The sequence below is a fragment of the Filicampus tigris genome, chromosome 4 (genome assembly GCF_054856515.1).
Source record: "Filicampus tigris isolate MCC_2025a chromosome 4, RoL_Ftig_1.0, whole genome shotgun sequence".
In the NCBI taxonomy this organism is placed as follows: domain Eukaryota; kingdom Metazoa; phylum Chordata; class Actinopteri; order Syngnathiformes; family Syngnathidae; genus Filicampus; species Filicampus tigris.
Window position 1 is genome coordinate 10,456,721 of NC_141220.1, and position 17,935 is coordinate 10,474,655.

At 41.4% G+C, this 17,935-nt stretch overlaps 1 long non-coding RNA gene across 1 annotated transcript; it reads right to left on the bottom strand.

The window, feature by feature from the left end:
• Positions 1–9,476: 9,476 nt before the first annotated feature.
• LOC147148437 (uncharacterized) lies at positions 9,477–12,638 on the bottom strand. Its single transcript, XR_015086567.1, has 2 exons — positions 12,546–12,638; positions 9,477–11,875 (listed from the first exon to the last, which is right to left on the bottom strand). It is a non-coding gene; the product is annotated as an uncharacterized LOC147148437 (long non-coding RNA).
• Positions 12,639–17,935: the final 5,297 nt, after the last annotated feature.

The window sequence follows — 17,935 nt, forward strand, 5'->3', positions numbered from 1 at the left end:
ATAGTCATAGGTATTCACACTCTTTACAAAAAAAGCCTTCATATTTCACTCACATGCTGTCCATTTTTTCTGATCTTCCTTGAGATGGTTCTGCTCCTTTATTGAAGTCCGGCTGTGTTTAATTATGCTGATTGAACTTGATTAGGAAAGGCACACACCTGCCTATATAAGACCTTACAGCTCACAGTTCAGTAAATGAGAATCATGAGGTCAAAGGTGATCAGAGACAGATATTGTGGCAAGGCACAGATCTGGCCGAGGTTATAAAAGAATTTCTGCAGTACTCAAGGTTCCTAAGAGCTCAGTGGCCTCCATAGTCCTCAAATGGAAGAAGTTTGGGAAGACCACAACTGTTCCTCGATTTGGCTGTCCAGCCAAACTGAGCAATTGTGGGAAAGAGCCATGGTGAGAGAGGAAAGGAAGAACCCAAAAAATCACTGTGGCTGAGCTTCAGAGATGCAGTTTAGGGAGATGGGAGAAAGTTCCACTAAGTCATCACTGCAGCCCTCCACCAGTTGGGGCTTTATGGCAGAGTGGCCCAACGGAAGCCTCGTCCGCATAGAGCTTGCGAAAACTTATGGGACTTTGGGAAATAGGCTTCTCTGGTCTAATGAGACAAAGATTTAACTTTTTGGTGTTTATTGTAAGCGGTATGTATGGAGAAAACCTGGCACTGCTCATCACCCGCCCAATACAATCCCTACAGTGAAACATGGTGGTGGGAGCATCATGTTGTGGGGGTGTTTTTCAGCTGCAGGGACAGGACGACTGGTTGTGTCCCACTTAGTGTTGATTCTTCACCCCCCCCAAAAAAATCAAATTTTATATCCTTGTTTGAAGCCTGAAACCTGGCAAAAGGTCAAAAAGTTCAAGGGTTACGAATACTTTCGCAAGCCATTGTAAATCGGATTTGTTTCTAGTTTCTAGCACAGCCAAGGTGTTGAGTTCAGTTTGGTGGCCTCAGTGTTTCATCTCTGGTGTTTGCAGATGATGTGGCATTGATGGCTTCTTCACGCCGCATTTTCCAACAGTCACTGGAGCGGTTCACAGCCAAATGCGAAGTGGTTGGGATAAAAATCAGCACCTCCAAATCTGAAACCACGGCCCTCAGAAAAGGGTGGAATGCCCTCTCCAGGTCGGGGATGACATCCTACCCCATGGAGAGGAATTGAAGTATCTTGGGGTCTTGTTCACAAGTGAGGGAAAAATGGAGCGGAAGATCGACAGGCAGATTATCGCAGCGCCTGCTGCTGTATCGGTCTGTCGTGGTGAAGAAAGAGCTCAGCCAAAAGGCGAAGCTCTCTATTTACTGGTCGATCTACATTCCTACCCTCACATATGTTCACGAGCTGTGGGTCACGACCGAAAGAACAAGATCCTGGATAAAAGCGGCTGAAATGAATTTCCTCCGCAGGGTGTCTGGGCTCTCCCTTACGGATAGGGTGAGAAGCTTTGTCCACTTTACCCTCCACGCTGAGGGGACCCAGATGGAGTGGCTCAAGCATCTAGTTAGGACGCCTCCTGGATCCCTCCCTGGTGAGGTGTTCCAAACATGCCCCACCGGGAGGAGGCCTGGGGAACGACCCAGGGCATGCTGGAGAGACTATTCTGTCAGAGATCGCCTTGGGATCTGGGCTATCCCGAACATCCCCCTTGCCCTTCCCTTCCACTCATCTTCACAATCACCCCATAATATGAAAAAAGTGAAGCATTAAAAAAAAGAAAAGAAAATGTCCATATGTGAATTCCATCATCCATTCTCATCAGCTGTGCTAAATAAAAGTTACTGCTTCTCTATCTGCCGCCCATAGCATGTTAGAACCAAAAATGAAATAAGAGTGTCCTTCAACACTGATGAATGTGATACTGTAGATTACATAGCAATTGTGACAAATAGTTGTCTTGTCGCCCCAAAAAATATATCATTGATGAACGTGAAATCTCGTGACATAACTGCTTCTATAATGGAGTCCTGATTCCGTGGCTGAACTTTCTCCAGCTACCACCCTCAAAGTAACATTTTTACGACCATACCATTCATTGCTTTATGGCTAAACATAAATCTGACTACTTTATCGGACTCACAGGGCAGCAAGAAGAGGAACGCTGCGGGAAACCCAGGGGGAATAAGTAAGACAAATAGTTGAGCAAAGGTATGCAAACTGTTTTTTTAACCGTTTTTATTTCCCCTTTTGCAGACAAGTGACAGCTGCTTGCACTGGAAGAATAAAGAATTGATTTGGCATGCTGGAGAAGGCCGCTGGGCTCCAGGGGACGGGAGAAAGGTTCCCGATGAAATATTGAAGAAGACTGGAGATGGGACCAGAGCATGTCCGTGTCCTGCCTCCACTGCTCCTGCAGCAGCCAACAATGTGCGTGCTCCGTAGAAGAATTCAGCTCGACAGCTAAGGTGAGCGGGTTCCTGAGAGAGTGTGTCCAAGTCTGTGTCCAATAGCACGTGGTTATCTGTATTTTTGAGAGTGGGTGTGTAGATAACCTGACTTTAATCCAGAGGAGGGAGATGTGTAAAAGAGCAAACTTAACTCGATGCACACCTGCAATGCATATGAAATGATATAGAATAGTGTACATATTAAGTATATGTGCCCCATTGGCCAATGCCAGGTCATTCAGATTTTATTTCTATTCTTTTAATTCAATAGTTTTTAATATGAAAACTCCATAGAAATAAAGGTTGTCATCTTTTACGTTACCAGAGTATTCTTCATAAGTATGTCCTAAACCACAAGTTTCAAACACAAGACCCGGGGGCCAAATCTGGCCCATCAAATCATTTTGTGTGGCCCAAGAAAGCAAACTATGCTCATCGACTTCATGTTTTTTTGCTAAAATAACAAAATTGCAAATTGTCTTCACTTTTAAAAATGTTGAGCAAGCATTTTTGTTACCAATCCCCCTTTTAAATTAAAATATTTGAACAAACAATTTTTACTTGCCTCTGATTTCAAAACTAGTTATTCATTAAATTGTTGAACAGGATAAGCAGTGTTGAAAATTGAGGGATTCGCAATATGAGGCCATTATACATTTATTTGGCTTCACAGTCATATACAGCTCTCTGAAACCCTAAATACGATGTGGCCCATAAAGAATTTGACACCCTGTTCCAATCCAAAATTCATTAAACAAAATATGAGGGGGTTTTTTTGTATAACATGAAGGACAACATGTTATTGGCTGGCGACCAGTTTAGAGTGTATCCAGTCTCTTATACAATACAATACAATACAATTTTATTTGTATAGCGTATTTCAGATTTTTAAATTGACGTATAAAATTAAAAACAGTAAATTAACTACCAGCACTGAATGCAAACAAAATAAAATGGCATTTATTCATTCTGGGCGGCTCAGTGGTCGACTGCTTAGCACGTCCACCTCTCAGTACAGAGTTCCATGGTTCAAATCCGGCAATGGCCTTCCTGTGTGGAATTTGCATGTTCTCCCAGTGCCTGCGTGGGTTTTTTCCGGGTACTCCGGTTTCCTCCCACATTCCAAAAACATGTGAACATTTAATTGCCAGTGATATGTCATGTTTCAAAAGGACCAAAATACATACAATGTTTAAGAATCTTGAATTTTAAATTTAAAAAAGGCAAAAACGAAAGGCAGACTGGTTTGCTAAAATGTGCTTGGATTTATTGGTGTTCCATGTAAAACAGAATGTCAGGCTAAATGGTCGGCCTCCCACATTTTCACCTCACCAAATCTAGGCCTCTTTGCAAAAAGTTTGGACACCCCTGCTCTAAATTGTCCATAGGTGTGATTGTGAGTGTGAATGGTTGTTTATCTATATGTGCCCCACTGGTGTCTGGCATTCAGGGTTTACCTCGCCTATTGCCCAAGACGGCTGTGATAGGCTCCTGCACGTCCGCGATCCTCGTGAGGGTAAGCGGCTCGGATAATGGACGGATGGCTTTAATCATTCTGGTAAATTAATTCTGTGCGCCACAAACACTCTCATTTTTAGGTCTGTTTGGAGAGCAACATGTGGTCGAGGAATGCAGGAGAGGCAAGAGCCTCATCTGCATCATGAGAAATAAAAAAAAAAAAAGTTATGATTATTCTTCATTTTTATTTTACTACTCTGGTCCGTGCGTTATTTTAATTTTTTTATTTGAATCCAATAACATCCATGATTTTACAGTCAAAATTGCTGAATTTGTGTATTTTCTGTTGAAATACAGGGTGAGATGCTAAAGTGTGGCAGGGAGCACTCAGCCTGGCCTCACCTCAGGTACTGGATCTGATCCTTCATTAACTGGGTTGGCAAGGCCGGCAATTGGTACGTGCTTTGTTCTGTTGATTTTCAAATGTCCATTATATTGTTTTCAGACACTTAAATATGTACTCTAATGTTCCATAGTCATTCTAATGCGAGTCCAAATCAAATCAAAGTCCAGTCCTCGGGAGCCCCAATCAAGCCTGTTCTAGATGTTTCCCTAGCGCCATCACACCTGATTCAATGAGTGATTGTTAACAGGCATGGGAAAAGCTTGCTGATGAGCTGATCATTTGAATCAGGTGAGTTGAAGCAAATGATTGACATCTAATCATTCATGCTTCCTGTCTCTGATTGGTTCTTCTTCTTTGTGTGCGGTGGCTTCTTTAAAAAAATAAAAACTAGAGGTACAACATGAGGCCAGAGAGGGCTTTTTTCCCAAAGATCGTGACACTTTTACTATTGTCAGGTTGTACTCACAGTTTTAACAAACATGACAACATCAGATTTTTTTTTTTAATTGCCATCTACCCTTTCATATTTGCATATTGCATACAACTCAAATTCCTTTACAGCTCACATGAGGACAAGCGGAACACACAATGATGGATGGATGAAAGAGAACAGTCTTCTTTAAAGTATATGAAAATGATACTTGAATGACAGTACCTACAAACGTTCAAAAATGTGATTTCACGGGTGATTTGACAGCAGTAAATGGCAATAAAAATGATCAAACAACTCAGGCTCCACCTACATCCAGCTGCCAATTGAGCTACCTTTTAACGGTCAGTACTCTACAGGCAGGACTATTCTTTCACTTTGTGCACAGCAGTTCAGGCGTTATGTCAACGGCCACACCCTGTTGCCGACTACGTTTTGGCGAATGACGGTTTATCGACGACAAGTTTTCAGCACAGGACGGCCGCACATCACCTAGCGGAGAAGACTGGCTAATGAGGTGGGTGTGGCTGACTGGAAGAGTGGAGCATTGGAGAGGTGAAAGGAAAAGCACTAAGACCACTCAGGTAAAGCAGTTAAGTCAAGTTGTATTGAATTAGTATTTGTACTTCATAACATCACAAAACTGACACATCTTATATCCACCATTCAAACACTAATATAACAGTACTAAAGCTGTAGCCATTCATAATAACAGTCCCATAACACAAATTACGTACTGTATTAGTGCCTTGATGTATTTTCATTGTTAACCCTTATTTTTCATTCAGTAAACCAGCTCATACTCAACCCCCAGGCAATGTCCTGACCACATCGACTGCGCTACCGAGGTAGAATAAGCAGTGCCGAAAATGGATGGGTGAAATTAGTACTGTTCTTCTCATGCTCGGCATACTTGTTATATCTTAACAGCAAGCAAAAAAACATACATCAGAGAAATTGTGCAGTCGACCAAACCATAAACGTGGTGGTGAAGATTACCAATCCTTCTTTGCATTTATCAAAAACTTTTGATTGCCTAATGAGTTTCACAAGTAGCAACCTTCTGAGTTAAGATCATCGCGTACAAACAATGACAAAAAAAAAAAAGGTCTCAGATGATTAGACTGTCTAGTTTATGTACGCTCATGCTATCACATGATTATTTTTGATGCTTTCCATTGTAGAGTGGTCTGGAATAGTCTTACTTTGGGAGCATTATTTCACTTCAGCGTATTGGGACAAAAAGTAATTGTTACATTTGAATTTTTCTAGGTGAAGCAATTCAGTTGAAATAATTTAGATTGAGATGATGGCATCTGAGAGTAAGATAAAAATCCAATTAAGATGTTATTTTTCTATTTGTCTCATGCTTGAATGCTAGCACAAACCAATTAAAAGACATTCGCATGCTAGCGGAGCGACCTTGAGCACCATAATTGTCTGTAATTGCTCGTGAAGGTCCCCTTATCAACATTGGCGCATGCAATGGCACGAACTGGGAAAATAGAATCAGAGGCAGCAAAGGCAGGCAGATGAAACACACAGGGATAGAGGATGTATTTGTTTGGGTCATTAGGAACTCATGGTGACCCAGTGAGCCACGACATTATATCAGCAGCAAGGCCATGGCTCTTGCAAGCTGTGTTAACTGTGCAAGTCTGTGCAGGGCCAATTGGCCTGCGCTGTGCTCCCCCACTTCCTAGAATCACAACAATCGCTTGCATGCATTGCCTCACCCCACCAAACAAGAGACAACATGGGGACAAGTGGACACCGATGGCCGTAATTTGTATTTGGTGTGAAAGTGTGACAATGTTAATTCACTGCTGGGTCACAATTAATAAAATCTTGTAGACTTTGTAAAATGATTAACAAGTGAATGTTGTGTAACTTGAGGTGGAGTATGCAGCGAAGGGTCTGATGTATGTTACTTGTTTGTTTACTGTACAAGGTCAGATAGGCCTGTGCGGTTGAATTAAAACAAGTTTGTTTGTCTTTTCAAGCAAACTGAACTTTTTGAAGCCATAAACTATGATGACAATTACTACAGAGACTCATAGACAACCAAAACATGGCTTTCAAATCATAATATCCTTTCAACCCAAGTTTCTAGCTCACATTCATTTGACTCTGTTGGAATAGAGTCTGTCAGGGATAGTACCAACAAAACAGTAATCCAGTGATTTGCACTGGCGAACCCTTCATCCTGCACAGGATATGCAATATTGAAAATGGGTGGTGGTATAGTACCTTTTGATCCTACTGATTTGAGATTGCTGGTGGGCTGGACATTGAATAAACACAGAAGAAAAGTGATGACAACAGTGGCCTGAAGTTATAAGTAAAGATGGACGCTAACCCATTAAGATTACAGGGCAAACGTGGGATGATGGAGACAGAGGACAACAATATTAAGGAGCAGCACTTGACAAGATCATGTCAAGCTGCCTCGGTCTCTATTAACAAAACAATCATAAGAAAATCCAAAAGCAACAGGTCTATACTTTTGTTGCAAACAGGAACACATAGCTAGCCTTGTTAATTGGCTTGCTCATGCCACAGAGCGTAAAAATGCCTCATTTTATATTATAGGCATAATTTTAGCGTTTTGGTTCACAAGCCATACATGGACTGATTAGCACACGCCATTCACAGTTCTGAGGTCATGGGTTCAAATCCGAGCTCTGGCCTCCCTGTCTGGCATTTGCCTGTTCTCCCCATGCCTTTGTTGGATTTCTCTGGGTACTCTGGTTTCCTACCACATTAAAAAAACATGCATGGTTAACTGAAGACTCTAAATTGTCTATAGATGTGAATGTGAGTGTGAATGGTTTGTCTATCTATATGTGCCTTGTGATTGGCTGGTGACCAGTTCAAGGTGTACCAAATAGATAAATGGATGGTTAATGACCTAATACAAATACTAATACTGATGTGTGCCTATAGATTTTTGAGTAATTCAACTGACTATGCAACCATCAGAGCTGGGCGGCACGCCCATTTTGGGGACGGAGGATGGGGGGCGACAAGTTAAAAAAAAAGGGTTGGGCTAAGCAAGGGCGGAGGTGGATTTTAGTCCGGCCCACTAATCGTCCCTCATGCGTGTGACGTGGTCACGAGGCGGCCAACGTTCATCCCAACCAACTCGGCGAAATGGGCAAACGACTAAGATTGCCTCGGAACACTTGAAACGCACCACTAGTTACCCAATTGTGCAGGACATTTTTCAACAAGACATATAGCGTGAGTTCTACTAGTACGAAAAGTGATGAGACCCAGCGTCAGAGCCTGCACAACGGCGAATGATGTCAGCATGTCGCTTGACTGTCCGCTGCTGCAGGATTACGTAGCTTTAGTTGTGCTAAAGCTAATGCGAATAAATATTCAGTCACTGCATGTTCTCTTCTACGAAGCCGCCTTCATTAATTGCCTACACAATGCTTCCCAGTAGTCACACTGCACATGCATATTCTGCCCTCTAGTGGTTCAACACATCTAATGCCATGGATAATACCACAGGAGTCAGCCATTTCACCTCACTGACAGAAACACACCCAGCCTGTCTTTTCGTGTAATCTGGAATAGTTTTGTTAACTGTTGACATTTAGTACCTTATCCCTTTGCTTGCGATGTCCTTGTGTGGGACATCTTTAGACCTTAAAAATCTCTACCATTTAAATGACCCGAAAGTGGAAGTCTTTGTTTCCTCATAAAATAACATTGTGTTATTTTGCTAAATTATTTTATAAAAAATGAAAACGTCTCAAGTAAAAAGGCAAACATTTGCAATAAAACGCAATAGTATTGCATTATAACTCAAGATTAAATATTCACTTGATGTCCCCTGGTTTGAGCCAGTCGGCATCATCATCTTCATCATATCACGACGGGCTTGTGTTGCAGCTAAATGGTATCTTGGTTAAACAATTGTAAACTATTTAATCCAGTCACAATACTCCCAGACGGTAAGTGGATGTGCACAGAAAATTAGCCAGCATTATCTTTAAATAATGTTTGAGTGCACAGAATTTTTTTTTTTTTTTTGCGGCGGGGTTGGACTGACCGACGGAATGCAAGGAGAGAAGCGCTTTAAAAGGACGAGTACGGACAGGGTCGGGGGGCGAAAATTTTTATGAATAAGGATGGAAGGACAAGGCCGTAAGGGTACTCCAGTTACGGATGGAGGACGGACCGGCAAAAATGTGTCAAATGCCCAGCTCTAGCAACCATGTTAATCCAGAGCAAGGATGGGTTCCGGCCTTCCTGTGTGGAGTTTGTATGTTCACCCCTGCCTGCGTGAGTTTTCTCCCACATTCCAAAAACATGCATGGTAGGTTAATGGTGCACTCTGAATTGTCCCTAGATGTTATTGTGAGTATGATGGTTGTTTGTCTATATGTTCCCTGCAATTGACTGGCAACCAGTTGGCAACCCCGCCTACTGCCCGAAGACAGCTGGGATAGGCTCCAGCACGCCCGCAGCCCTTGTGTGGTTAAGCGGTTCAGATAATTGATGTATATTATGACAACTTATTCAGCCATTTTGCATGTTAAGACTTATACGTTGACTTAACACCAAAATGTTGTTGGGTGTGAGAAAATTCAACAGAAACTCGTGATGATAAATTTTGATCAACTTGACATGAGCATTGGATAATGCCGGAAACAACAGAAAGTTGTACATATAATCATTTGCATGGATTTACAAAAGCATTTACAACTTGTCCAAAGAGATGAGAAACTGTTTTTTTGATGTGCACAAGTGACGCAATGATGTCAAGATTGAACAAGTAGATTTGAGGAATTTAATTCTGATCTGAGAAATGTCCCAAAGCGACTGGGAAAAACTAATGTATTTCTTTTTTCATGTTACATTTCTCAATAGAGTATAAAAACTCCACAAACCTAACCTGGCAACAAAGGGTTTGAAGCAAATAACAAAATAACCGCAAGACATCACTGCATGTTTTTTTTCCAGTGCAAAGGGAAGGCACAAAACTATTGAACAAGAAAGCAAAAGTCCAAGAACACATTTTGTACATGTTTTCACAAAAAACACAAATTATTAGGCCTAATCATGCTGTACTACAGTACAGTGTTAGACCCCTAACTTAGCCATGTCTGCCATTTAGTGGTGAATGATGATATTACAACATAAAACTACAGTCGATGCATACTCAATGTGCGCCCCACATAAATTTGCATATTTGCTGATTCCCCCCCACTTTTTTCTCTCAATATTTTCACCAGTTGCCCATTATCCAGAACATGCATTTCTTATCTTCTCTTCTTCATCACAGCTTTTTCTTCTTTGGGGTTGCTGTTTTGAATATGTTTTCCAACTTCAAGAGTCATAGACATTTTGGCATCGGTTTTATAGAAGCATGCCCTTCGGCGGCCAACCTTCCCTGTTTATCCGGTCTTGGGACCGGCACTTGGCGTAATCCAGACCCTGCATTGATCTCTGTTCATTTGAAAAATGAAAAAAAACAAAACCAAACAAAATCCCTTTGGCCCCTTTGAATAATCCCTGACACTAGTGCAACTGCCCAAGCACATTGTTTAAGCATAATTTTCATTAAAAGGAATTGAAAATGTGTTTCAAATTCAGTTCAATTCAGTGAAGTGCTTATAGGAGAATGTCAAACCTCTGTTCTGTGATGTGTTGGAATTGGCCAGTTGAAAAGTCAAATTCAAGTCTATATTCCAAGCAAGGTCATACGTTGCTAGCCATGGCATGTATGGGGGGGGGGGGGGGGGGGGTGAAGCTAAATTGGCAGCTCCCAACCGGTCGTATGACCAGGGATTGAATTTCTGTTGTTTGGCAGTAACTGCAATCTCTCACAGGTTTACGACTAGATTTTCCAGTCTTGGATCCCTTTTACTTCATAGCATAGGGTAGATGAACAGTATGTACAATTCCTGTTACAAAGGATTCTGTTGGCAAGTACCATAGACATAAACCTGTATCTCTTTGTGTTTGCATCACAAAGTAAAAGCACAACTGATAAAATGAGCACAAACTAGAATTACTGGTATTGTGACAAAGGTACAAGTCTCTCTCATCTGGCTATGCATGAAAAGTACAAAGTATAATACTAAAAGAATGGACAGCAAGATGCATGACGTATTTATGTGTAACTCACCTTTGAAGTACTAAACCTTATTTATGGTCCTCATAAGTCATCAAAGTCAAGTTGGCTGCACGATTTACTCTTAAGAGCAGTTCAGGTTTTTCTTTTTTGCTCTTGTGTGACAGTTAAGTTGAGATGTGACTTAAACTGATAAAGGTTTTAAAACGGCAACGTCTCATTATTTTATATGAGAAAAATGTATTCTAAATTTGAACAAAACAACGGTCAACCAGCATCCTGGAATGGAATGCTAACGATTCTGTTGAGTGTTGAGAAGAGTGCTTTAACCTTACTCGTGGAAGCTCAGTTGAATATGGCATCCGATTTACATACTCCAAAAGCATACTGCAAATAAGTAACCAAGATGTGAGATCTGCACCTCTCTGACTGAACATAAAGTGATACCTCTTTAGGGCACTCCTCAATCAATACATGAATTTTTTTGGTTGTTGTCCTTAGTTCCAATAAGGCTTGAACCGAGGGTCTGTGGCCATGTGTATATTGTGAAAGCTGAGTGCGGAAAGCCTGCACCCGGTGAAAACACCTCCAACCCAGCGGTTGCACACTGACAAAGGAGGTCAGTGCCAAGTCAGATGAAGTTTATTTTATATTTCTATGTCACCCTTTCATCGGTGTTTGCACCATAGCAGATACTATCCCAACATTGCTTATTTATTCACAGATCTCTGCCTCTGCACAGCTCTCATTCAGCACTTAATGTCCATAACACCTTAGGTAATTGTTGTTTTCCTCTGCCCCTGAAATCTTACCACTTCACAAGACTAAGATCCTCTGTCCTCTTGTTTATTTTCAAAGGACTCAACCAGGACAAATAGCCTTAGGTCAACTTCAACAGGCTAGCAGTCCTGTGTGCACCTCCAAAATGCCCTCAAATTCTGTTGAGCTGACAAATTTGTTCCAGTTGCATGAGGAGTCAGGAAGAATTTGACCATGTGTGAGAAAGGGAAAGGTTCTGGTAGCGGGACTGAGGCTTACAGCAGGGATTGCTCAGCTTCGTTCGGCTCTTCCTCGCTTCAAAGGCTGGAAGGCGAGGTTCTGTGAAATCATACAATAACAGCGAATGTAACCACCCTTTCAAAACAACTGGACTCAAGTGGATAGGTGGGAACAAGACAAGAGGAAGGGATGGTGTTACACCGCAGATACAAGAAAAGCTATGAATACATATGACTGCTTTCTGGGCTGAGTAGGCATATGAAGAGGTTACGCAAACATTCTCACGCCTATTAAAAATCAAACGGCCTTTTGTAAATTTCGATGACTGGATTATTATTCTCTTTGGGCACAGCAAGAGAATGATGTGTCAGTGATAGTGCTCCATCTGATGCGCCACAAAAGGAGTAATGCAGAAGCCTGGAAGACATATTAATACATATTTGTCTTTCTCCCAAAGATTTGTTTGACTCTTGAATACATTGTTCTGAATATATTGTCCAATAAATCCGTTCCGGGATCAAAACTGTTGCCGGCATCAAACTTTTATTGCCCACAGTCATTAAAAACAATAACATTCTTTGCATTCTTTAAACATTGTAAACACTTCAAAAGTTGTTTAACCACTCTTACAGTTGAAACAGAAACAACAAAATAGTATGGAGTTAATGTTAAAGGCGCAGCACACAAGTGACTTGTGTCACCCCATGTATTTCAGTTTTAAGGCCTAGCTAGACCAAAAAGACACTGGCCAACAGTAACAGACGCTTACCCGCTGTGGAGTCCGGCCGGCTGTCTGCACATCACTCTGGAGGAATACACCGCAACGACAGACAGTGACGCTGACCATTAAGGTACCTTCTGAAGCATGCATAAGATGTAATACCCTTCCATACCATCGGCGGCAGTATTAGAAAAATCTAACCGGAAAGCTGTTGGCCGGGGGCGGATTATAAAATCCTAAACAATGCATTCAGCTATATTCTTCGCTCACGATGAACTCCCACGCGAAGTAAACCATCACGTTCTTGGCACGGTAATGTTGAATACTTACATTGTCAACCCTCGCTCCTGTGCATGTAAGAAGATTAAGGCAGCGGAGGCGTGCTCACTGTTTTTCCGCATTTGTCACTGCCCGTTGGTGCCCCGAGTTCTGATTTGCTAGCGAGTGACCAAATGTCACGACTGGCGACGGCGATTCAACATGCGTAACCGCCCCCAAGACGCTTACAGATGGGTTACGACACTACGACGGAGGCCACTACACCAAACAGACGGCGCATTCAGACGCCACGATGCTTCACGACCTCCGACGTCGCTTTGGTCTATGAGGGCCTTTAAACATCAATTGTAGAGGTAATTTTATTCATAGGTACAGCGAAATATGCTCTCTGCATTTAACCCACAACTTATAAGCATAAGAAGCAAACATGTCACACATCTGGGGGCAGAACACAGATCTTGTGTAAGTCCTTTCTCAAGGACATGACTGTAAATTGACCTACGTGGTTTTGGTTTCTCCAGCGCACCCAGAGAAACCCCACACAAGCATGGGAAAAATATGCAAACCTCACACACAAACAAAAAAGGCTAAAGAACAAAACTACGCTCGATGTATTGTAGCCTACTTTGATGCTTATTGCGCTGAGGTCTTGCTAAGGTCACACTGGGTTGAAATTGCATTTGTCTCCAAATTTTGGGTTGAATTCTCTACAGCGTTCAATTCCACAAGTTCCTCTGAACTGTAGACATGGCTGTATAACCTACAGCACAGCAGCATTGGGCTTTACACTGGGGCCATGCTGAAAATGTATGAGCTCATCTAAGTGAAGGTTTTATGGTTCCCTTTTCAATGGTGGCTTTTCACAGGAGGAGGCATTTTGGGGGATACCATAGTGTCGGGTTGCCCTTCCTCTGCCGCGGAAAAAGGTACATTTCAGCGCAGATACACAACACATGGAAGCCATCAGCAGGGGCTGGAGGCTCGCGTTAGGGAAATTGTGAGCGGGAGCTCGCAAAGTTCTTGCGCACATATGTACTGTATGAAGGAAGTAGATAAATCAAGGATAGCAGGAAGTCTCATGGACTACAAGCGGTTTGTTTGTCTGAGCAAGTGTGTTTGATCCGTGTGAATTCTGTTCCTTTTATTCTCTCTGTGACATCTAAATCATCCTCATCCCACCGAGCATTTTTCGGTTTACCAGTCTTTCTCCACCTTTATAGAGCCAAGGCAAATATTTCACATCGAAAAAAATCTCACGGCACGCCACTTAGCAAAACGATTCACAAGAAGGTGGCTATACAGGGTCATTATGTACCTTCTGTCATCTAGTGGAAGAATATTTGATAGTTTTGCCTGTTACGATAGATGGTTGAAATACATCAATTAACAAAACAGTTCTTTTAAATTAGAATATATATTTTTTTGTCAAAATAATTGACATTGGATAATTTCCAGCGGCACAGCTGATGATCTCGCGTGGCACACATTCGTGCACACTGGTTGAGAATCACTGCCTGAGACGTCAAGGCTAAAATCGGTCGACCACTGGTCTAAAAATGAAATGTTTTAGCCGCCTAAACTGAGACTAGCCGTCTAATAGATGTCTAAAAGACGACTATGTCTATATGCCTTGTCTAATCTGAGACGTTCAAATAACTGCTAATGAACGCCTATTTATAGACGTTGTTTGATAGACATTTACTTTTATACCAAATTTAAACCCCTTTACAGAATCTTAATGTCATACAGACGTGTAATACACGACAAACCTATCCATCCATCCATTATCTACACCGCTTATCCTCACAAGGGTCGCGGGCGTGCTGGAGCCTATTCCAGCTTTTATACATTTCGTGAAACACGAAGTGCTTATCATTAAAAAGGATGAAAGAAAAGTTTTTAAAATTATTGTTATTAATCCTTTTTAATGGTAAGAGGGTTAACTTAACCCCCACTCACACCTACATTCTTGCAACACATATAACCTTAACGTGTGTGTCAGAAGCACTTTTCTTCCAAATTATTAAAAAATAAAACAACTAACACCATGTTTAATTGATGGCAACTTAATTGCAAGCTAGCAGGCAAGCTATAGCTTACTCGCACTCGGTTTGCTGAAAACGAATTGATAATTAAATGAAAAAACAATGCAGGACAAAACAACATTTTCAATAATGTAGAATCGAGCATTCACCTATAAGCAGCCCTTCTCGGCGTCTATGAGAAACAGTTTTTGTTTTCGAAGCAATAGGTGTCCAACTCAAAAGTTGTTGGCACTCCAAATGCTCTTCTCGCACTTCTTCTTCTTCCGTCAGATCAACAAAAAGTTGAAGCGCATTGCTGCCTCCTAGTGGAGGGGTATCATAGAGTTATAAAGATAATACCATCTAGTACCAAGGTTATTTAGATTTGGGCTGCAGGCCCCAATCGCCATTCGTGTGAACTGGCATTTTATTTTACTCTGATCCAGGTGTGCAGTTATTTTTTTGGTCAACATAAAATATTTAAGGTACAGGAAGTTGCTGATTTTCCGTTCCTACACTGTAACCCGAATTTCCGCGTATGTTGGATTTCACCATTAAAGTCGACATTTACGTCAAAATACTTAGTATAAAAAAACGAAAATACATTAAAATAAAAACATAAGCTGAGGTAAACAAGCTCAGAGACGGAGCACTGCTTCATTCCTGTGATAAGTGACATGAATGTCAAGTGTTTTATTGACAGTTGAAAGTAACAAGTGGAAATGACGTCCATTTGTGTCACAACGCCATGCATCGTTGTTCACAGGGGATTATTCAAATGCCGGAGCAACTCTGTCCTCTCACTCATTTAAACAGGTTATTTCAAATGTTTGAGTATATGAAATGTTGACCTTAACCCGAATATTGACTGCATGTAAACTTAGTCACTATAGTGCTGGGGACAAAATGGAGGAAGAGGCATGGGCATCGTAAAGTCGAAACGTCGTAGGTCGCGTACGTCATAATTTGAGGACTTCCTGTTTTGAATTCAATCGTGCAGATTTGGTGTGAGATCTTGATTCAGACATCTAAAATCGAGTCTAAATCTAAATTTCTCTGTACGTTGATCAATAACAACATTTTGCCATCATTTATACAACTTAGTTATTTTTAATTTAAAACTGGATTAAATTTATTGTCTAGATTCGGGCTAGAATATAGACCGATTATAGACGGGTGAATTTCGGTCTAAATTTAGATGAGACGTCTAATAGGCGTCTAAGGCTCAGTAGGATCAGCCTTCACTGAATGTAACTCCAGAAGATGATGACTTGATATGTTCCCTGCAATGCATGGACCTGTCCCTTGTGGTGGCCTGTTACCTGTTTTATCGATATGTTGCAAGCCACCCTGTAAATAGGTCAGTGATGTGAAGTGTGATGTATTGTGTGTGCCTTTCCAACTCGGAAATGTCTTCTCTAATGAGCCCGGTGATTTTTGGAGAGAGCAAACACCACAGCCCTTTCCCAGGGAAGCCTCTTTTGCCTCTCCAGTCCTTGCATGACAAAAACAAAAGCTGTTTGTCCTTTGGTGGATTAGTGTGGGAGTGCGTGTGAGTCCAATACAGTAGTTCTGCCGTAAATGCTTCCTTTACCATAGGAGTATTCTCCACTAAGTATGCTCAAAAACTATATGGTGCAGACACAAAATCTGGCAGGTTTAAAGCAGGTCAAAACACAATTTTTTGTTGTTGTTTCTTGTCATATCTGTGTCAACCATTCACCTGAGAGGTGAAATTGCAAACTGCATACATGCCTTACAATAAGACAAGATTGAATCATCGAAGGTGTATGCTGTTGGTTATTAGAATATATATATATATATATATATATATATATATATATATATATGAAGTGGAACCATTCGATCGTGTACAATTCGATGCACTCACGTCAAAACCAATTTTCCAATTCAAAACGTTTTTTGTTACACCCCTATTATATTTACAATAATGTCAGTTGTCCAAATTATTTTTAACCCGTAAATATGAAGATATTCTATATGAGTTGGCTATAATTCATGAATGGTAAATCTTCTACTGTGAAGTTACCTTTTTGGGAAATGTTTTAAATTACAGCTGCTCTATTGCCGTGGTATAGGTAAAATAGCCATTGTCCAAATACTTCTGGGCCAAACTGTACACATACTGTATGTGTCCAATACAGTACATAGTGAGCCCGCACCAAGCAACCAAATCCCATAGGCGTGTGTTTAGGGGAACGTGCCAGGGAAACAACACCACCACACATGCACCTTAGAAATTAGATGTGTCTGGAGTCACAACACATTAAGAACTGGGAGACGGACGGGTTCATCCATCCGAGAGGGATATGCAAGCCCAGGGATTCAGGGTGGTCACTCCTACAAAGTGGCACAGACAGGACTCCAGAAGGAGGATGTGGGAACCCCACACCCCATTGCTGTCTCTGAATTATAATGTGCTACTAAACCTACAAGCACAACTGTACCTGTATGTCTGCCAACTAATGGGTGACTAGGAGCACAACTGCACGTTACTTTAGATTCCCTAAAGTATCTATTAATGGTTTTTGTAAGTCCTGTAAGTCAAAAGTGGTTTGAGGATATCTGGTCACCTTGATGTTAAAGAGCTCTGTCATTACTAATTGTTACGGGGGAAAAGACTGTCAAAATGTATGCAATTTATTGATTGGATTGTAATAGATGTGGCAGACTTCAACCTCTCAGTCAACTTCAGAACTCTTTTACAAACAGATTCTATCATCTCTCACCCAGGTGGATTTGTGACACAAACCATCTGGTGTGTCAAGATATATCAAAATAAAAGTAAATGGATGCCATTGTAATTTAACCACAGCCACATAATAACGCAAAGCATTGATGCACAGTATGTATGTAATAATACTGTATATCATGGACAGACTGCAGCACCCTTGTGCAAAGAATTCCCAGCGTTCCAGAGCCTATCTTGGCACACGGCACAGTGTGCAAAAAAGGGCCACGGTTTCACTTAGCGACCACAATATCAAAAGCACACATATCCTTGTGAATGTTGGGGGAGCTCAGTGGCTTTACCATTTTTCTTATCATGGTTGCGTGTATGCGGGTTTAAAATGTGAAAGACGTTCAATGTGGGCGTGATGCATTTTGAAGTGG